Raw genomic sequence first — 21,533 nt, forward strand, 5'->3', positions numbered from 1 at the left:
ACGTGCTCACCCACAGCCAGCATTTCTCCTACAAGACCCCGTATCTTGTACCTGAACCCTAGAATTTCCTGCCAAAATGACCCTGAGTCACTTCCTCTCCCAGAGCAGACCTCTTTCCTGGCCCTCCCTCCCAAGAGTAGACCACACCAATGAAGAGAGCATCCCTAGGTCCAAGTAGTAGCCAAGAAAGTCCTGTTTGTGGGGACAAGGATGGTGCTTCTACGTACAGGCTGGAGTATCCAGACACTTGCACCTGAGTCCCGTGCTGTACTGGTAGAGCCAGAGTGAGAAACGAAAAAGGAGCCAACATACGGACTGGGCTGCAGGCTCCCCCATGTTGCCATGTTCAGGAGTGGAAGGTGACCTTGTAAGTCATTCTGATGGCATATTAGTCAAGGTAGGTAGACTGAAGATCTGTAACAGTGCATTGGCTTGAAGTGTAAATTGTAAATATTTAAACTAGATAATATGTGGGCACTCATTTGTATCTTTGCACTGAGCTCCGTCAGTTTGAGAACTGGGCTTGCCCTCACACTACAGAGAGCTGGTAAGGACAGGTCTTTAGTGGCGCTCAACAGCACAAGCTAGGAGAGGCAGGCTCAGGGAGGCAGGGAGGCAAGGGTAATGAGTAGTGAAGAGTCTTTAGCTCTTGTGTAAAACTGTCCTAAAAAACTCTATCAAATAGAAAATAAATCTCCCCAAAAGATGACCAAAGGAAGATGCAATGGACACAAGGCAGCCAAAAATTAGCCAAGGTTACTACAACTACTTACTGTGTGATTTTAAGCAAATCACTTACTGCTATACACTGAATATTGGTGGGTCTCCAAAATGCATATGTTCTAACCTAATGCCCAATATGGTGGTATTTGGAGGTGGGGCTTTGGGGAGGTGATTAGGTCATAAGAGTAGAGCCTTCATGAATGGAATTCGTGCCCTTTTAAAAGAGACCCCAGAGCTGAAACCGGTTTGGCTCAGTGGATAGAGCGTCGGCCTGCAGACTGAAAGGTCCCAGGTTCGATTCCGGTCAAGGGCATGTACCTTGGTTGCGGTCACATCCCCAGTAGGGGGTGTGCAAGAGGCAGCTGATCGATGTTTCTCTCTCATCGATGTTTCTAACATTCTCTTCCTCTCTGTAAAAAATCAATAAAATATATATATTTTTTAAAAAAAGTAAAAAAATTAAAAGAGACCCCAGAAAGCTTACCCAAAGAAGCCCCTCTCCCCTTCAGCCATGTGAGGACACTGAGAAGACAGCTGTCTATAAACCAGGAAGCAGCCCTGCACCAGATGTCAAATCTGCCAGTGCCTTAATCTTGAACTGTGAGATATAAATTTCTGTTGTATATAAGCCACCCAGGCTATGGTACTCTGTTAACAGCAGCCTGAACTGTCTAAGACACTTACCCATTGGAGTTTCTGCTAAAATGTGACTTCACAGGTCAGGGATCTTTAGTTTACTCGCTGATATATCTCAACTGCCTCAAATGAAACCTGACAGATGGAAGATGCTTAATAAATATTTGTTGAAAGAATAAAGCTCAAGATTCAGTTCCCAAATTTGAAACTGAGATGTCTTATAGATATACGTGAAATGTCTACTACAGTGCTATAGTAAATTCTGATTATAGTATTGTTTTTATTAGGATAAATATTGCTACAATTATTTGCTATAAACAAAGTAGAAATGGCAGGTTACACTGTAAAACTACTACACAAAATAATGGTTATTCCTGCCCTGAGCAGGTGGCTCGGTTGGTTGGGGCATTTTCCCATACACCAAAAGGTTTGGGGTTCGATTCCCAGTCAGGGCACATGCCCAGATTGCAAGTTTGATCCCCAGATGGGGTTTGTATGGGAGGCAACTGGTGGATGTTTCTCTCTTTCTCTTTCTCTCTCTTTCCCTCTCTCTCTCACTAATTAAAAAAACATATCCTCCAGTGAGGATTAAAAAACAAACAAACACCTCAATACTTATTCATTATTCATTCAACAAAGCCTGTTGCTGAATTCCAGAACACAGTGAATAATCTGACCAATGATGTAATAATGTTATGAAAGGAAAGGGAAAAGTGAGTTTTAAAAACTTAGCATGTCCTCAGGGGAGCTGGCAGCCTACAGTGGCACCAATGTGTCATTAGCTCCAGACCCAAATGGAAAACAGCCTGATGATCTCTCTCATTCTCTCCTTACATTCTCAGCTGATTTCATTCTCCGACCCCAGGGCAGATCCTCAGACCATGTTTATCCATCTCCGAGAGCCTCCGTCACAATCCATTCCTGCTCCCACTTCCCCCTTTCTTCCTGTTTCAGCGGAAAGAAGTTTTTCTCTTCCTTTCCAAAGGCCAGCTTTTCCACCCAGCCGCCAAATCCCATTCCCCCCTGCTTTGGCCTGGGTATTACTTCAGTAATCATCCTTTCTTTCTTGGGTCTTAATTCCTCCCCACCTTTTCAAGTTTCCCTGTTCTCTAACTACAAACCAGCTCACTATTCCTCTTCCTAAAACTATTCTCATGACCCTCAGCTCCTTCAGTCACTGAACTTTGTCTGCCTTCCCTTTCACTGACAAACTGCTTACACAGTCCTCCGCACTCGCCGCTGTCTCCCCTTCCCACTCGCTCTTCGGCCCCCACCGCTCCCTTGCAGCTATGGAGACAGAAGTCTGCCATGCCTGGCCAACTGCCTGGTCCAGGCCTCCCTGCTCAATCATTTGCCAACTTGAATTTTGTGCAGCAGCCACCTCCCTGGTGCCCACTCTCGATCCCTCCTAAGTCTCTGCCTGCTCAATTCTAGTTTTCTCCAGTTTGTTCTCGCAGCAAACATAGATTGAGCACAATCCTGGGTACCAGCAAATACATGTGAATATGCTCTAAGCACAGTGTGGTATCCTTGACTACTAGTAAATTCTGGAATAGTGAAAGTGGAAAACCTGATAAAATCTGAATTAAGTCTGTAGTTTAATTCATAGTATTGAATAATGTTATTTTCTGGATTTCAAACAAAAAGAACCACGGTTACGTAAAATTAGAACGTTAGTGGAAGCCAAGTAAAGGATGTATAGGAATCTTCTATACTATCTTTGCAACTTTTCTATAAATCTAAAGCTATTCCAAAATAAAAATCTTTTAAAAGGGAATACCATAATGTTCCCTGCCCTCAGCATTCTTAAAATGATCCACAGTCCTAGGATGAAGGAGGTATATTATAGAAAAATCTATGAACCACAGAGTCTTCCATCAGGATTCAAAATAGAGAGTGCCCTCGGCGGTCCCGGACCTGTCTCCTGCTTCAACAGTGTTTGGACGGAACAGACCCAGGGACGCCCCTTCCTCCAGCCTCCGGCCACTCTCCTGCGTCTTATCCAGTCACCACCTTCAGAACCACCTCCGGGACCAGCCAACACACCGGGTGTTTTTCTACCTTAACTCCTTATTGCCGAACAGCCATGAGCTCCCCAATCCGTCAGAATTATTCCACCGAGGTGGATGGAGGCTGCGGTCAACCGCCTGGCCAGCCTGCCTCTGCGGGCCTCACACACCTACCTCTCTCGGGGCTGCTGTTTCCATGAGGATGTGGTCTTGGGGCGGAGGCCACTCCTTCTGCGAGCTGGCGGAGAAGAAGCTGAGGGCGCTGGGCGGCTCTTAAAGATGCAAAACCAGCGCGATGGCCCATTCTCTTCCAGGACGGGCTGAGGCCTCCCCAGATGAGTGGGCAAAATTCAGCCACGGGCCGCCCTGGCCTTGGAGAGGAGCCGGACCCAGGCCCTTGGGAGCTGCCGGCCCTGGGTTCTCCCGGTGCAGACCCTCAGCTCTGTGACCTCCCAGAGGAGAACCACTTCCGGGTGAGGAGGGGAAACTCATCGAGAAGATGGGCCACACCTGCCACCTCCACAGGCTGCTGGCCCCCAGGATTGCATGATTTTTTACTGGGCGGGGCGAGTCCCTCTTCCAAGGCTCCCCCTCCAGCACGACTGGGAGCCTCTGGAGCCCGAGGCCTCTGAGGGGCCCCTCTGCATCCCCTGGTGTCTGGCTGTTACCTGAGCCTCTCCCCGAAACTACTAGCCATTCTGTAACCACCCCGAAGCCCTCTCCCATGCATGGGACCAAACGAAACAATAAAGCTTTTTGCAGAAAAAATATCTATACGGTATTTAATAGAGAAACCAATCTGCTTTTCTCAGCATTTTCCCCGACCCAGGTAGTATGATTTGGATGCATTCATGCCCCACGCTGTAAGCACTTTATGAGCGTGGAACGAAGGCATATCCAAGAGTGAATTTTTACACATTCCTGGTAATAAATTTTGACACTTTGGGAGACCTTGAATTGATAGAAGCCGACTCTAGCTTAATCACTCCACCTTCAAAGAAGTTGAATTTAAATATATTACCTACATACTTCCTTTGTTCTTCCCAAAGCAAACAGTTTAAAGTTTGAGGGAACAGCAGGCCAAACAGAGGTGATTTTTCAGCCTTCTTATTGTCTGGCTGCCAGGGTTCCTGGAAATGGCATTTTTAATGAGCATTTTTTCCTTCTGGAGGAGACTTTGATGTGGTGGAGATTTTATTTTCCTCTCAAGTGTAGGCAGGGCACCAATTAACCCACATGGAGCACCCGTGCTGTCCTCCCAGCTTGGAGTTTATTACACTTACTATGCAGTGTTTAAAATCCATTATCTCACCTCCTGTTATGCTTCCCTCCTGCGGACTCAAAGCAATTCTTCAGCAGCTTTCTGCTCTCTCTCTCGGTCTTTTAAATATCTCCGTTTTGCCTTGTGCCGCACAAATGGACATATGACAGCAAGTGAGGTGGAAAGAGGAAAAAGATAAGACAGGAGAGTTGCTAGCCCGACCAGGTGAAAGTGCTGGTTTTATTCATGTCGAGATGCATTTATACAGAACCTACCACATGGCGGAGGTAAGGCACAAAGATGAACAAATCCGAGATGGATCCACAGACTCCCAGTTTAGTGGTGGAAATAGTCACCTCCCTAACTGCAGAAACACACGAAGGCTGGAATTCTTTCCCTAATCAATGGAAATGACAGTTACATTTAAAAAAAAAAAATTGTTTTCATACAAAAGGGCACTGCTCTTGATTAAATAGGAATTAGGGAACCCTGTAAATGTAAGACCCTCCCAATCTGGTGGTTGGAAAGAGAACTAAGAACATTGAGTAAAAGCAATTTAAATGTGAAAGTTGGAGGCATCAGGCCAAACTGTACGAGGAAGGCCTTGAGTTGCCAACATTCTCTCCTCCCCTCCTGCTCCAGTGTGTTGACTCGGGCTCTCTCTTCCTGTTCTGTTGCATTTAGGGTCTCAAGAAACTAAAAACAAAACAAAACAAAACAAAAAAATTTTCATTTAAAAGCCCATCCCTTTGTCACTTGGCAACACCTATCTGGGTTGTGGGTTTAATCCTCAGTTGGGGCACATACAGAAGGCAATGGATCAATGTATCTTTCTCACATTGATATTCCTCTCTCTCTCTCAACATGCTATTGGGGGAGGAATCAAAACGATGTTTACCATTAGCAGTTTTTCATATGCCTCATAGTCTTCATGATTTTTTTACTGGCTTCAGAATATTTGTTGAACACAAAATTTATTGAACTGTCCCTAAGATTTAAACATTTAAGCTGTCTCTAATATTGTATGGGACATATTTAGTCAATAGCCTTTTCCTGACTCAAAGAATTCTAATTCTCAGGAGTTGCATATTGGGTCAAAGTGAAAAAACAATTCTCATTTTTAATAGATTTATATGTAATCAAATTAGCTTTTCAATTTGACTTTTTTCCTGAAAAATCTACTCACCAAAAACAAACAAAAAAAAATCCCATTTTCATTACTCTGTCACTTGAAAACTTTTAAATTCTTGTTGACCATTTTCCTTCTTTCCTTTGCTATTTCATTAAATAGGAATTGGTATCTTATTTCCTTTTCTTTCATTTCCAGTGGAGATTTTTTCCACATTTATTTAACTTCATTATCTTTCTAAATTTTTTTTTCATTTCCTTTGCCGATTAAAAGTCTAATAATTTTTCATAGGTTTTAGATAACTCTGAAATTAATATTTAAACCTTGTACCTAACTAGAAAAGAAATCATATGTGGGTTGTAAGTGAATGTAAAATGATACCTATATAAACAATGCATAAGTTATAATTTTTATAATCTTATACTCTTTAAGTGGGCAGAAAGGTTTTTGTTACTGATATAACCAATTGCCAATGCTTCTAATATAATGCATACTGTATCTGGAAAAGATGGCAAAATATGTAGGAATCTTTTTTTAATTATGTATGGACCTGAATGTACACACATAATAGTACAATTTATGAACAAAACATATACTTATTAATAATAGTTATCATTAAATGAGCAAGTACTAGGTACCAGGAATTTTATTTAAGAGAACTATCCTAATAACAAAGTAGATTTTAGGGATAAGGAAACTGAGGCTCGAAGTCACACTGAAAAACAAATCGTTTTTGTTATTGCTATTAATCCTCACCTGGGGATATTTCCATTGATTTTTAGAGAGAAGGAAGGGGGAGAGACAGAGAGAGAGAAAGATTGGTTGCCTCCCGCACACCCACCTCCCCACACACACACCAGGGCCAGGAATCGAGCCTGCAACCAAGGCACATACCCTTGATCAGAATCGAACCCTTGACCCTTCAGTCCTCAGATCAACACTCTAACTACTGAGCCAAACCAGGTAGGGCAACAATTCAAATCTTAATCAGTATGATTTTAAATGTGACTCTAATTAGACAAATACTAAGTAGATATAAAGACCTGGAATTATAAATTTTGTTTCTACCTACCAAAGTATGTCCTAGGTGTATTTGCTTCATTCAAAACGAGTAGAAACTCCCTTCGCAAAGAAAGAACACTGACCACAGATTGTTGGATGAGCTCTTTTTCTCTGGTGGAGAGGATCTGCGTAAGTCTTCTAGGATTCCCAAGTTTTTGCACAATAGCATAGCCTCCATGATCTGAACCTTGATATTTTACCATTTTGTTACTTTTATATATTCTAGATCAAATTTAATAATAAAAATCATAAGCAGTTTCTACCACTGGAAGTTGGTTTCTTGATTTTAAGGAAAATCCCACAGAATCAATATTGTGGGATGGATGTTTCTCACGTTAGCAGCTTAGGACAGAAAACAGAATCACATTTTTTGAATCCTTTGTCTCTCTCCACATACTAACACCATGTCCAAGGTAAGTCTGCCAACCCCGGGAATCAACTACTCAGTTCAAGGCTGTGTTCCTTTTTATAAGTCCCTTTTAGAGAGGAAATTTTGCCTACTAGATTCCCTACCACTACTGGGGTTAACATTCTCACATGGTGTCCCTGTTGAAGCCCAGATGGTCCCATCACTTAGGCATGATCCTGACAGATTTATGGCAAAAATGGCACATGCCTCCACCAAATCTTTCAACCCACCGGTTCTGTTGTTCTGTGATGGCTGTGCCCACTACCAGACATAGCCCCTCAGCTCAGGCTTTCCACCAATGGAAATAGGACTCATTTGAAGTTGATTCAACCAACTCGTAGAGGATCCAAGACTTCAAGATAAGCAACACATGTAGGGAGACTGTGAGAATCTAGACAACATGAACCAATTACCAGTCACTCAATCACTGACTTCATTAAAATAAAACTCCAGGGGCAAAAATATAAAAAGGGAAACAGCCACATGCTATACTGTCTGGTCCCTGCCACCTGGGCTCACATGCTTCAACCAATAGCCCAAATTCAACTCTGCTTCTTAGTTATTCTGGCCTTACCCATACCTACAAGCAGTCACTTTCCCCGACACACAGCCAGTACCAGGATGACGGAAGCCAAGGAGATTTCTGATCTTAGCACCTGTTGTCCAAGATTTATGTTCTCTCTCCCCTTTTCCCTCTCCCTGCTCTCACTCCTCCACCTCTACACACACACACTTCTCTCTCTCTCTCTCTCTCTCTCTCTCTCTCTCTCTCTCTCTCTCTCTCTTGCCCAAGCCCCTCTTGCCGGAGAGCAGAACACATCATTCCAAAATCTGTCCCTTTTCCTACAGAGCTCCTTCGTGAGGGGCAATTTTCCAGGAAAAATCCAACCATGTTATCATTTACAAGGTCCCTTTCAGAGTCTGTTTTGTTTCTAATGGAATTGTGCTGGGCTGTGAATCTAGCAGTGAGCAGATAAATTCATTCTGTGCTTCAGTCCATCCTGAGCATAGGGCCAAGAGTTTGAGATGTGATGCGACAAAATATTCTTGGAAACATGATAATTTCAAACTGGTACAAGAAGATAGTCTAAACCATGAATGTATATTAAAGTTACACACTTTGCCCGGCTGCTGTGGCTCCGCAGTTGAGCATCAACCCAGGAACGAAGAGGTCACTGGTTTGATTTCCCCATCAGGCCACATGCCTGGTTTTCAGTTCAATCCCCAGTGGGGGATGTGCAGGAGGCAGCCAATTGATGGATCAATGTTTCTCTCTCATTGAAGTTTCTATCTCTATCACTCTCCATTCCTCTCTCTCTTAACCCTTTGCACTCGCTTGCTTTTTTCTCGAGTCCTTTATTTTAATGCTAACCGTGTCGAGTCACACTCGACATCCGAGTGCAAAAGGTTCAAAAATAATCAATAAAGTTACACCCTATAACCATAACCATCTACTTAGATTCATTCAGGCAAGAACCTGAATGATCTTATTACTCTCACCTGTTAAACACAGAGCTCACCGAAGATTGGTCTCTCACATTGAACACTGCTCTCTCCATAACAGGAAAAAAAGCATTAGTATCTCTAAGCAGGGCCCTTAGAACACATGTAAATTCTGGAAAGTTCAGAAAGGGACTCCCCAGGGACCTTGATTTTTTATTCTCTAAGTAAATAATTCACAATAGTTAGAAATGTTTAGTGACACATTAATAAAAGGCAGCCTGCACAGCTTTACTTGGGCACTGGAAACCATTCCTTGTGCTGCCAACAAAAACATGTGGCCAGCATCATTCCAAAGAAAGAGGTAATGAAACTTCCCTTGAAGAAACAGCTTAAGAAAAAATGGTGACATGATAATAGAATAAGCTTTTGGAAGACACACCATGTGACATTTAAATTTAAAAAAACAAACACCAAATAAAAGACAGAGGAGTAAATCAGCTAACTTGTTATTCCCCACACTTCGGTCTAGAGACTGCCAGCTCCTTACCTAGCAACTATCTGGTCATCAGGCCTCTCATGACATTGCTCGTTACAAGGAAAGCACATCTGGCCATCTGCCTCATCTGAGGTTTATTCCCCCCAGTGATAGAGAACCCAAGACTAAAAGAGAAGGAACACATGTAGGCAGAGGGTGAGAATCTGGACATCATGAACCAAATAACAATTGCTTAATCACTGGATCCATCAAAATACAACTCCGAGGATGAAAAGATCTCAAGATGCTCATTCTCACGGGTAAGGGAAATTTTCTCATTCCAGTAAATGAACTTCTGACAAATATCCACAGCTGTATAACAGTAATTAAGATTGGGAGTTATGCTGTTCCAGTTGAGCGAATAATCTATCATTCATTATTAAAAAAAAATAGATACTAAAAAATAACCCTGCCTATCTTAGGGTAGCATTTTAGGATAGGTAAAATAAAAACTGGCACTAACTCCCTTCAAGTCCCTAGTGACAACTCTTGTGACAACTCATCACTCTGTCCTACACCCTGTGTGACATGGTTTTCCCTGTTGTCCACCATCAGTAACGTCTCTGACTCTGTTCCTCCCTCACATGTTTGATCTGCTAGCTTCGCTTCCAACACTGACAGCCAACTGATCAATTCGTGGTTGACTCGCTTTTGAACCATGGAAAAACTCATTCTAACTCTAGCCTCTAATATTGGGAACACTGACTCTAACCCAATTGGGCTTCCACCTGTCTTTATGGCCTTGAGTGACATTTTTGGGGTTTTAATTTCCTCATTGTTAAAGTGAAGGATTGGACTAGATAACTCTAAGACCTTCTGCAACTATCATGTTCTCATCCTAGAAATCATAGCAGCATCAACGTGGTTTCCAATCTTAAAGTACTTTCACTACATGCACCATTGAATTTGATCTTCATAAAGCCCTATGAAGTAGGTCAAGTATTATAAGCGCCATTTTGTTTTATTATTTTTTTAAAATATATTTTATTGATTTTTTACAGGGAGGAAGGAAGAGGGATAGAGAGTTAGAAACATCAATGAGAGAGAAACATCGATCAGCTGCCTCCTGCACACACCCCCACTGGGGATGTGCCCGCAACCAAGGTACATGCCCTTGACCGGAATCAAACCTGGGACCTTTCAGTCCGCAGGCCAACGCTCTATCCACTGAACCAAACCGGTTAGGGCTACTAGCCCCATTTTAAAATGGGGAAGGTGAGACTAATCTACCACCAATGAATTTCATGTAACCCCTGCCCTTTACATCTCCTTTGATTGTAATGTATATAATAAGCTGCATTTTCTGGAGCATTTTCTCATCCCTTGAGATTTTGCTTCCCAGCAATTGTCATAAGTTTGGCTCAAATAAACTCATAAAAATTGTCTATAGGTTTGGATGTCTCTTACATTGACATATACACTGAGTGGCCAGATTATTATGACCACCTGATGTTTGTAGGCAAATTAGCCGTACACTGCATCGTATGGGATATGGAAGCCGAAGGCCTGTTCGAACACCTTTGCTGTCTGCAGTTACCAAGATAAAATGTCTCCAATTCGCACAGGAACACAAGGATTGGACAGTCGAGCATTGGAAAAAAGTCATGTGGTCTGATGAATCACATTTCCAGTTGCATCATGCAGATGGCAGAGTGAGAATTTCGCAGAAACAGCATGAAAGCATGTAACCCCACATACATGAGTACAACCCTTCAAGCTGGTGGGGGCAGTGTTATGGTTTGGGGCATGTTTTCCTGGCATGATTAGGGCCCTTTAATTCGTGTGGAACAACGTCTGAATAGCACAGCATACCTAATTATCGTTGCTGATCAAGTTCATCCTATCATGTTGATGGCGTATCTCAATGGAGATGGCTTCTTCCAACAAGACAATGCGCCATGCCACGGTGCTTGTATTGTGCAGGAGTGGTTTCAAGAACATGAGGGAGACTTTACCTTGCTTAGGTGGCCCCCACAATCATCAGATCTCAATCCAATTGAGCATTTGTGGGACGAAGTTAAAAGAGCCATCAGGCAGCTGGTTCCACAACCATCAAATCTCACAGAACTGGACAGTGCTATTCATCAGGCATGGTGTCAGATTCCTCGCATCACCTTTCAACATCTCATGGAGTCAATGCCAAGAAGAATCGCCGCAGTATTGAAGGCAAAAGGTGGCCCAACGAAGTACTGATGGGGTGGTCACAATAATCTGGCCACTCAGTGTATAGATAGCCTAAAAGTCTTATGTTACAGATGGAGAATAGTGAAGGCAAGGCCTGAGAAGAGGACAGGAGCAGAGCAGAAGGGGTCAATGTCGGGGGTCGGGGGAGGGGGACATCTGTAGTACTTTCAACAATAAAGGTAAATTTTTAAAAATAATAAAAATGTCTTGTGATAAATTATTCATCCCTTTTATTTAAAAAATCAGTCCTTTGCATAGAAAGAGAAGGCTTTTAAACAAAAGCATGTGATTATTCCTACAAGACAAAATATGGGAAGTTAGAATAAAACAGAAGGGGAAGGAGAAGCAATATGAACTTTTTACTCCCACATATAAAACTGATCCCAGCAGAAGCTAATTATAAAAGCCAAACAGGAAACGATCAAGCTTCCAGAACGACACTCCCGTCTACATCTTCAACCTGTTTCCAAACCTTAAAATAATGTTCATTCCAGGTCCTTCCTCAAGTTTGAATCTTGTATTTTCACTTTACTCAGTTTCGGGCTCGATCCCCAGTAGGGGGCATGCAGGAGGCAGCCAATCAATGATTCTCTGCCATCATTGATGTTTCACTCTCTCTCCCTCTCCCTTCCTCTCTGAAATCAATAAAAATGTACTTAAAAAAAAAAGAACTGACATTTTATCAGCTCCCAAGCTGACACATTCATGATCTCAGAGTTTATATGCAAGCCATATTTCATTTTAGTAAAGCATTTTTCTTCAGGGTAGCTGGCTAATTTTTATTAAAGTAATTTACATCCATTTCCTCTTATTAGGTCATTTGCCCTTCCCATAAGTCCTTTTAGGAAGTTATTAATCCATTGTTTCCTCTTAGGACCTAATTTCTTCAGCTTTCATGCTCTTGAGTATTCTAATATCTTGAAATAGTGAAGCTTCCTAAAGCGACTAGCTTAACCTAGGAGATTACTCATACATCAAAAAAGTACTGTTCAGAAACGTTCTAAACAGCTAGGGTCTTCCTTCAAATGAATTCCAATGCAGAAACTTGGTATATAAATCAGGAAAGGTGAAGCATGGGTGAGAGAACCCCGATAGATGGGCTTAAGCTCAATGCTGACCCGTGAGGCTGCCCAGAGGACCTTCCCCAAAATCTAGGAATCTGGCCAAAACCGGTTTGGCTCAGTGGATAGAGCGTTGGCCTACGGACTCAAGGGTCCCAGGTTCAATTCCGGTCGGTCAAGGGCATGTACCTTGGTTGCGGGCACATCCCCAGTAGGGGGGGTGCAAGAGGCAGCTGATCGATGTTTCTAACTCTCTATCCCTCTCTCTTCCTCTCTGTAAAAAATTAATAAAATATATTTTTAATTTAAAAAAAATCTAGGAATCTTTAGACCACATTTCAAAACCACGTGTGCTAAAGGAATCTGAATTCTTTAAATGATCTATAGACCATGATCTATAGACCATGCCATGCTTAGAAAGATCAAAGTATTAAAAATAAATTAACAAATAAATCAGCATAGATTGAATGAAAAAATACTGCAATGAAGGGAGCCAACTATTTTTATATATATTTTTATTGATATAAAAGAGGAAGGGAGAGGGAGAAAATGGTAGAAACACCAATGATGAGAGAGAATCATTGATAGGCTGCCTCCTGCACGCCCTACAATGAGGATCTAGCCAGCAACCCAGGCATATGCCCTGACTGAATCGAACCATGACCTCCTGGTTCATAGGTTGATGCTCAACCACTGAGCCACAGTAGCTAGGCTAAAAAAATAATTATTTTTAAGAACAGGAAATAGATATCCATCCTAAGAATTATAATGTTTTGAAGAAAGAAGTCAGAAGTTCTAGGACCCAAAAACAAACAAAAACAAAAAAAAAAAGGAAGAAGGAAGGGAGGAAGAAATTTTTCTGGATTAATAAAATGAGTCCTTAGCCTACAAAAAACAGGGTTCATCATGTTCCAGGAAAAATTACTGAAATAGGAACCATTCCTAGACACAAAGGGGGAAGTCATTCTAATTCCCTTATTTTCCGGCGTATAAGACGACTGGGCATTTATAGAACATTTTCCTGGGTTAAAAAGTCGTCTTATACGCCGGAAAATATGGTATGTGGATAAAGAAAAATACTATAAAATGTAAAATTTTAAAAATACTACAAAATGTAAAAAATGAGAGAAGTTTACCTAGAAAGGAAAAACTTCAAGCTTGCCTCAGTCTTCATCATGGAAAAAGAAATACCAGAAGAAAATGGAGGTGTGTCTGTAAGATTTGGGGCGGGGGGGGGGGGGGGGGAACATAGTAAACGAAAACCCTAAAATTAGTCGACTTTTCTTTCACAAATGAAAGCAACAGAAGAAAGTCTAGTTTGAATTTCACTGATCTATTTCCCCTACTCCCTCACCTGTTTCTCCTGGGAGCAATTGCCTAATAAATTATTTGCACATAAACCCTTTTACCCAGGGTTGGCTTCCGAAGAACCTAACACAAGGCAATGCCTAATTTTGAATGCCATAATACGTCCAGAATGTGTAAGACAAACAGTAGTCTAATCCTCTACACACAAAACAAAACGTGCCCAGGAATGCTTCCCACTTTCACTTAGAGTGATGGGGTTCTAACGGTATCCACAGTGAATAATTCATCAGGAGCAGTCCAGAGCTGATCCCCTAGTGGCACACACCAGGGTACGACACTGTACACGTCACAGTGGCAAGTCACACGCGTACATACACTATTAGCATTATTCAAAACTCAGCTGTGCATCGCTCTTCTAGATGAGCAAAATTTCCTTGGTTCTAGAAGACAAGCAAATCACTCACCATTTCCAAAGACTGAATGTGGCGCTTATTGTTTCAGGGACAATGGGTCCAGTGTTTGGCCCTCAGACTACATGTTTCAAAGGGAATCTTTGTCTGCCTAACATGAAAAAAAAAAAAAAAAGATTCTATATTTGTTGGGAAAAGAGCAATCCAGCAGCCTTCACTCAAAGAAACCAGCCCTGACAGTAGTCTTAAGTTACAACTGTTGAACAAAGCCATAGGTAGCCGTTCAGTAATACCAGCCAGAGACTTCTGAGAGGGGCTGAAAAGAAACCAGTTAAGAGAACTAGCCCTGGGACTGGCTTGAGCCATTTTTAATCATAGAGACGTTTTTTTACAGTTATATAAATCGTTTCCAAGCACCTTTCTACAATAACTTTTTTTTAAATATATTTTATTGATTTTTTTACAGAGAGGAAGGGAGAGAGATAGAGAGTTAGAAACATCGATGATAGAGAAACATCGACCAGCTGCCTCCTGCACGCCCCCAACTGGGGATGTGCCCGCAACCAACGTACGTGCCCTTGACCGGAATCGAACCCGGGACCCTTGAGTCCGCAGGCTGACGCTCTATCCACTGAGCAAAACCGGTTTTTGCGACAATAACTTTTTATAAACGAAAATTTCTGCCATTGACATTGTTTAGATATTTACAACTGCATAGTGGTCTGAAGTTCGGCAAGAAATATAGAGCCCTCGCCATATTGGGCTCTACTGGTTTATGAGAAATATTTTAGATATCTTATGCTGAGGTTCATCATTGTCCTTTATAGGGAAAAAAAAAAACACATACTAGTATACACACCCACATAAATATCAATAATATAAACAAAATATTTAATAAACATTTCTCTAGCCTTATATTAAAAGTGTAACTTTGTGCTATTGGACAGGGCAAAATAGGCCTGTCATATGTGACAGACATGCCCAGTAATGCTAAAAAGTAATTGGCCTTGCAAACAGATATTCCTAAAGCCAGTTGTCAGAGTACCTCACAGAAGTTCCCTCTCAACTAAAGTTGTCTTAGCCCAGCCCCTGTGGCTCAGTGATTGAGCATCAACCTATGAGCCAGGAGTTCACGGTTCAATTCCCTGTCAGGGCACATGCCCAGGGTTGCGGGCTTGATTCCCAGTTAGGGGGCATGCAGGAAGCAGCCGATCAATGATTCTCTCTCATCATTGATGTTTCTTCTCTCTCTCCCTCTCCCTTTCTCTCTAAAATCAATTAAAAATATATATTTAAAAACCTTTAAAAAATAAAATCTTAAAAGAACCAATTAAGAAAGGGACTAGTTTCAGGCTATTCAGAAGCATCCTTCTATAGTCATACAATTAATGTGTTAATTAAAATCATTCATCTCTGTTCACCAAGCAAGGTCTCTGAGGGTATCAAATGAGTTAGGATGCCTTATTCTAGTCTCAGATACTGGGTGGTCTTTAATGCAATCCATTTCTATAGCCCACACTTGTCCCTTCCGACTCTTTCAGAAATATTTTATTATATATCTTTAGAGGAAAAAGAAAAATTCTCTTGAAATATAATGGTCTAAACACTAAACACATCAAAATGTACTTAGAAATTCAACATATAGCAAATTCTATGCTTTTACAATCTTGGAGTGATTTGGTTAAAAAAAAAAATAGTAAAATGCCTACAAATTAAAACTCACATAAGAAAAGCCAAAAGATAAATAGAAAACTGGAAGAAAATTCACAGCTCAGATTACAAAGTTCTTATTTTCCTAATAAATTTTCAAATATCTTAATTTAAAAAATGAGTCCAATTAAAATGGGTAAAAATATGAAAAGATATTTCACAGAAAAAAACTAAATGGATCTAAAAAAGCAACTAATATCACTTAGAATAAAAGTACTCATTAAAATTACACTGAAATATTTTTACTTATTAAGTCATAATAAAAAGCAATGAATAGTGCTGCTGAAGAATATATATAATGATTTAGAGATAATATTATATACGAGATAATATTATATACCGGTACATGGATTCGTGCACTGGTGAGGTCCCTCAGCCTGGCCTGCGGGGATCGAAGCCGGGGCTGAGAGGGAAGCCCAGGTCCCAGGTGCCAGAGAGAAGCCAGTGCCGGCAGTCAGGGGAAGGAAGGCCTACTCTTGCACAAATTTCGTGCATTAGGCCTCTAGCATGCACACACATACACACACACACACACACACACACACACACACACACTATGGAGGGCAATTTGGCAGAATAAAAAGGATAAAGGATTTGATTCATCAATCCTCTTTGTAATCCTAAAAACACATTCCACATGTGTGAAAAACATATCTACATCTGTATCTAGACACATATCCATCCATCTATCTATCTACTCTCAATAAAAAGATACTCAAGAATGTAGCAGAGGCTGCCTTCAGGAAGTGCAATGGATAGTGGATCATAAGGGAGACTATTTCCTTTATATCCATTTATATTCATTTGCACTCATTGGACTTTTATCCTTTTTTAATATAATGTTTTAAAACATTCTAAACAAGAACATGAGACACTGAGGAGATAGACTCGATTTCTGTTGATTGTTAAGATTCATTTCTTTGGAGTAAAATCATTCTCAAGACTGAATAAAACACTCTGGGGTGCAGCAGATAACATAAATCACTCACATTTATTCTAGGCTTTGGACAGTAACATGCTTTTCCTTTGACGCCATACCGGCATCCCCCTTTGCCGCATTTTCTCTGCCTTGGTGAGACTTTTCCTGGGTGATGTGGGAACACACAACAATGCCACACAGTTTGGACTTTTGCTGTTTCCATTACATCATTCTGGACTTGAGTGGATACCAAGGGAAGCACACTAGATTCTACTGAGTACTTTGCCCACTTAACAATTTTACATTAGTGCATCACTCGGTCCTTACAAAGTCCTGATGGTGAAAGCATGATTATCTTCATCAAGCTGAGCCTCAGAGAATCGAATAAGTCGCCCAAGAGGGCCTAAGGACTAGCAACCAGCTGGGCTGAGATGCAAACCCAGGTACATCCGGTTCCTCAGTGGAGGGTGGACATCAGGCGAACAAGAATCACAAATAATCACTAGTAGTTGTGCATATAACTACAGAAACAAATGTGTATGTTTTAATAAATGCTTATAATGGAAATTAATAATAGCATATTGTGTTGGGCCAGCACCGCCAAGGATTGGTGAGCCTGGGGGCGCGGAGGGGCAAAGGATTGAAGAAAAGACAGACAAAGAGAATAAGCTGGGTCTAGGTGGATCTCCTGTGCCTGACTAAGGCCACAGAGAAAGATCCAGATGGCAAGCTGAGCCTTTACTTTATAGCCAGAGGTAAACACGGTATTGGTCACCATAGTTACAATGTTCTTGCAAGTTTCACTTGTTTTGGCAGCACTTGCTGCAGCCCATGAGCTACCCAGGAAGGATCTAGGGAGCCTCATAAGGTCAAGCTTAATTATGCTAAGAGGGCTGTGCCCTCCAAGCTGGGACTTGTTTGTGGTTTGCCAACAGGTCAGTCCGAGGCTTAACCCTATAGCCGCTCCCTACAGCACATCATTCCTAAAATATTTACAAAGTGAGATTCTAACTGTAGTAAGTATAACTGATTTGTAACTGCATTAAGTATAGATGGGGAAAAAAAACAGACTTAGATCTGAGTCTATTAACACAAAAATCAAACAAATTTAAGACTCTTTTGTTGGTGATTGCAGGTGGACAGGGTGGGTGAAGGTGGAAGAGGGCAGAGAAGAGACAAATGGTGATGAAAAAATAAAATAAAATAATTTTAAAAGAATCTTTTGAGGTTCAGCTTGAATAATATTGAAAACGGTTTAAATGCTCACACAGCTATCCTAGCTTTACCAATGAGAAAACCCAAATCAACCAAATAAAAACATTTTTTAATTGTGTAATGGAATATCATGGTACTGGTAAAATATTTGTGGCTTATTTTATCCCAAATCTGCACATTGCATTCTCTGTTGCATGGATTTGGGTTTTTAGGTTTATTTTTCAGTATCTGGTTTAAAAGGAAAAAGGACTCGGCATTACAGCAGGCACAGAAGGAAGAACTTAGCACGTGAATTCTTTCTGGGGCCCCAAAGAGAGGCTGTTCCAGCAAGACTCGGGTCTGAGCGCTGGGCAGGTCACATGGCTGACCTGGGGCAAACTTGTTTTGTGAAGAAACAGATGATTTCTACTTATGAGACTGTTGTTTCTGTAACATTTTAGCAACTGTTAAATCCATTCCAAAATGACAAGCAAAAGGAAAGAACATTCTGAATAAACTGCAAATGAATGGAGTTTTCTCCTGCCTCCTTGGGAATATTATGAGCATCTTACCAAGGGGGCCATATCCTGTTTCTTTCTCTGGTTGCTACAACTGTGGTTTGTATATTGGCTGTATCACTAATGTGAATTTATAACCCAAAGAAAAAAATCAGTACTCCTTTACAAATATGCATTCCCGCCCGCCCCCCCGCCCCCCCAGCTTTCAACAGACACTGTTTTAAGTAACATTATTTTTCTCTGCACTGGAAGCAAATCCACAAGTATTTTTCATATCCTACTGTTAGCACGGAAGGTGAAATACTGACTTAAGTGAAAGGAATTGCAAGTTCAGCACTAATATAAACCAGGCCAACACTATTGGGATGTTTATAACTCAACAGTGCCCCCTGGTGCAACTATAAAATATTAGCATGAGCCCAAGAGCCTAAATAAATCAGGTTGAAAAAGGAAAGGAGAAAACATTAATGAATGTATCCTTTAAAACTATCAAGGAACTTGACTTTAGTGGTGAGCCTTTATACTTTAACAATATACATATATCACTTTCAACTAATAATAGGACATTGAGAAATCAGATTCAAGTGGTAGGAAATGTGGAAAGAGAATAGAAATAAAAATAAGCCACTTGAAAGAAAGAGAGGTACAAAGGGGGGAAAGTGTGGAGAAAGAGGAGGAGTAATAGAAGGACAAACAGACTTTTACTGCCCACAGAGCAAACCAGCTAGAAGGAATATCAAAAACTTGGGTAGCCCTAACCAGTGTGGCTCAGTGGATAGAGCATCGGCCTGCGGTCTGAAGGGTCCCAGGTTCGATTCCGGTCAAGGGCATGTACCTTGGTTGCAGGCACATCCCCAGTAGGGGGTGTGCAGGAGGCAGCTGATCGATGTTTCTCTCACATCGATGTTCCTAACTCTCTATCCCTCTCTCTTCCTTTCTGTAAGAAATCAATAATATATATATATATATATATATATATATATATATATATATATATATATCTTGGGTAATGATAAGAAGGCACTTTGCTCGGAGCCAAAACCCAGCTTTGTTAGTTTCCTCCTAAGAGAACTCATATTACCAATGTCCAGGGGTCCTCAAACTTTTTAAACAGGGGCCAGTTCACTGTCCCTCAGGCCGGACGCCTGCCAATGTCCTTCGTGCCCACCTGCCAGCATCGGTGACCGCGGGCCCCCGTCCTCTTCACACTTCTAAGCAGTTATTGGTGCTGTTTCCCACCAACGCCCCCCAAGTTGGAAATTCGTTGTCTCTGTTTACATGAACGCAGCTCTTTTCAGGAGTTTCTGCTCTCTGAGGGTTTACAACAGGTTTTGATCATTAAAAATAAAAAAGTAATGCTATGGAATCCAGCACGAAGGCACTTAGCTGAGTCAAAGGTATTTGGCTAACAACCCTCGGATGTCATGCTCAGAAGAATTCCCCTTTGCTGGGCCCAACTGATGTCCCAAGACGGAGCATCCCTAGGCGTTTCTACTCTACCTTCATTCTCTCCTTGTTTCTCCAAGAATTTATGTACGTACAGGTCTTATCCCCTGTTTGTCTGAATCCCACTGTCCTCAGCATTCTCTTCACTTGGGGAGTGAACAGTGTTTTTGGCTGGTGCTTGATCTCAAGGTCTTTGAAATGTGATGCAAATTAAATTGTATAATGACTACTCTAGGGGACATCAACAGAACCTAAATTGCTTGAGAAATCTAGGCCTGGCAGAATAAGGAAAACTCTCATAGGTACAAACTAGTTATAAATTAATACCAGAGCCCCACTGTATATGTATATGTTGATTGCATATAATTCTCCTGAAATTGACTAGTTAGCGGATTATGTGTATACTCCTTTTCCCATTTTGGTGTTTTCAAAGGGTTCAAAGTAAAGATGCCCTCCCTATAATGCTTCGGAAATATATTTTGATGAGGTCAGTCACATTTTACTGTCACATTCAACATTCCATTTACAAAATGGGGGGGACAGGTAATCAGATCGACCTGTCATAATAGAATTAATTCTTACTTGTAAGTATATACTTGGTATCAATACTGAAGACACACTAGTTATCAATTTTTATAAACTTAACTTAGTAGCTTTGAAATATATAAATCAAAATTTGATAGAACTAGAGAAACTATTAAATATGCAATCATAGTAGGAGACTTTCTCACTTCTCTTTCAGAAACAAACAAATATATAAATAGATGTTTCTCTCTCTTCCCCCCCCCCACCCCACCCCCTTTCTCTCTCTCCTCTCCCTTTCTTCCCCTCTCTCTAAGAATCAATAGAAAAAATATCCTCCGGTGAGGATTAACAAAACAAAACAAAAGTATATATTTATCCATTGTGCAATTTAAAAAAATAAAACAGAAGGTAAAATAATTTTTTCAAGAACAATGTAGTTGGGAAATACGTGCATAAAATCTGACACAGCCCCTGTTTGTCAATGTCTCTCTTAAATGGGAATGCTTTCTCCAGATGAAGATTCCATCCAGGGCTAACTTTTGCCTATGGCTGAAAGACAACAAATGCTAAACAGAAATTCAAAAGAATTTTAATGAGCTACTTAAGTCTTCTTGAAGCACAGCTAGCTGGGAGGCAATCTGATCATGGAAGTAGCCTCCTGTGGACCAGGAATGCTCAGAATAATTGCTAACGTTAAGTGGGACGTTCCATCTGAAATCAGACATTGCAGACACAGCTCTGACCCATGAGGAGTAAAATGGGACCAGCCCTCGATTTGTCCTGGGCACTCTGCTGCTATTAACATGATGCTAAGGAAACTTTCTGCCCTGAAGATAGTTGAAGAGGATAAAGATATAGGGACGTGGACTGGTTCATCTGCAGGCCCATCTGAGACAGGAAAAATGGAAGATGGGGCAAGAGTCACACCGGGAAGGTACTTCTTTGCTCAGGGAACAGTAAAATACGTGCACAGCAACCTAGTAACTTCTCTCCTTCCAGATGCCGCACCATCCCTCCGAGAGGACCCACCCATGGCCCTTTGGGAGGAGCA

The sequence above is a fragment of the Eptesicus fuscus genome, chromosome 15, assembly GCF_027574615.1.
Source record: "Eptesicus fuscus isolate TK198812 chromosome 15, DD_ASM_mEF_20220401, whole genome shotgun sequence".
In the NCBI taxonomy this organism is placed as follows: Eukaryota; Metazoa; Chordata; class Mammalia; order Chiroptera; family Vespertilionidae; genus Eptesicus; species Eptesicus fuscus.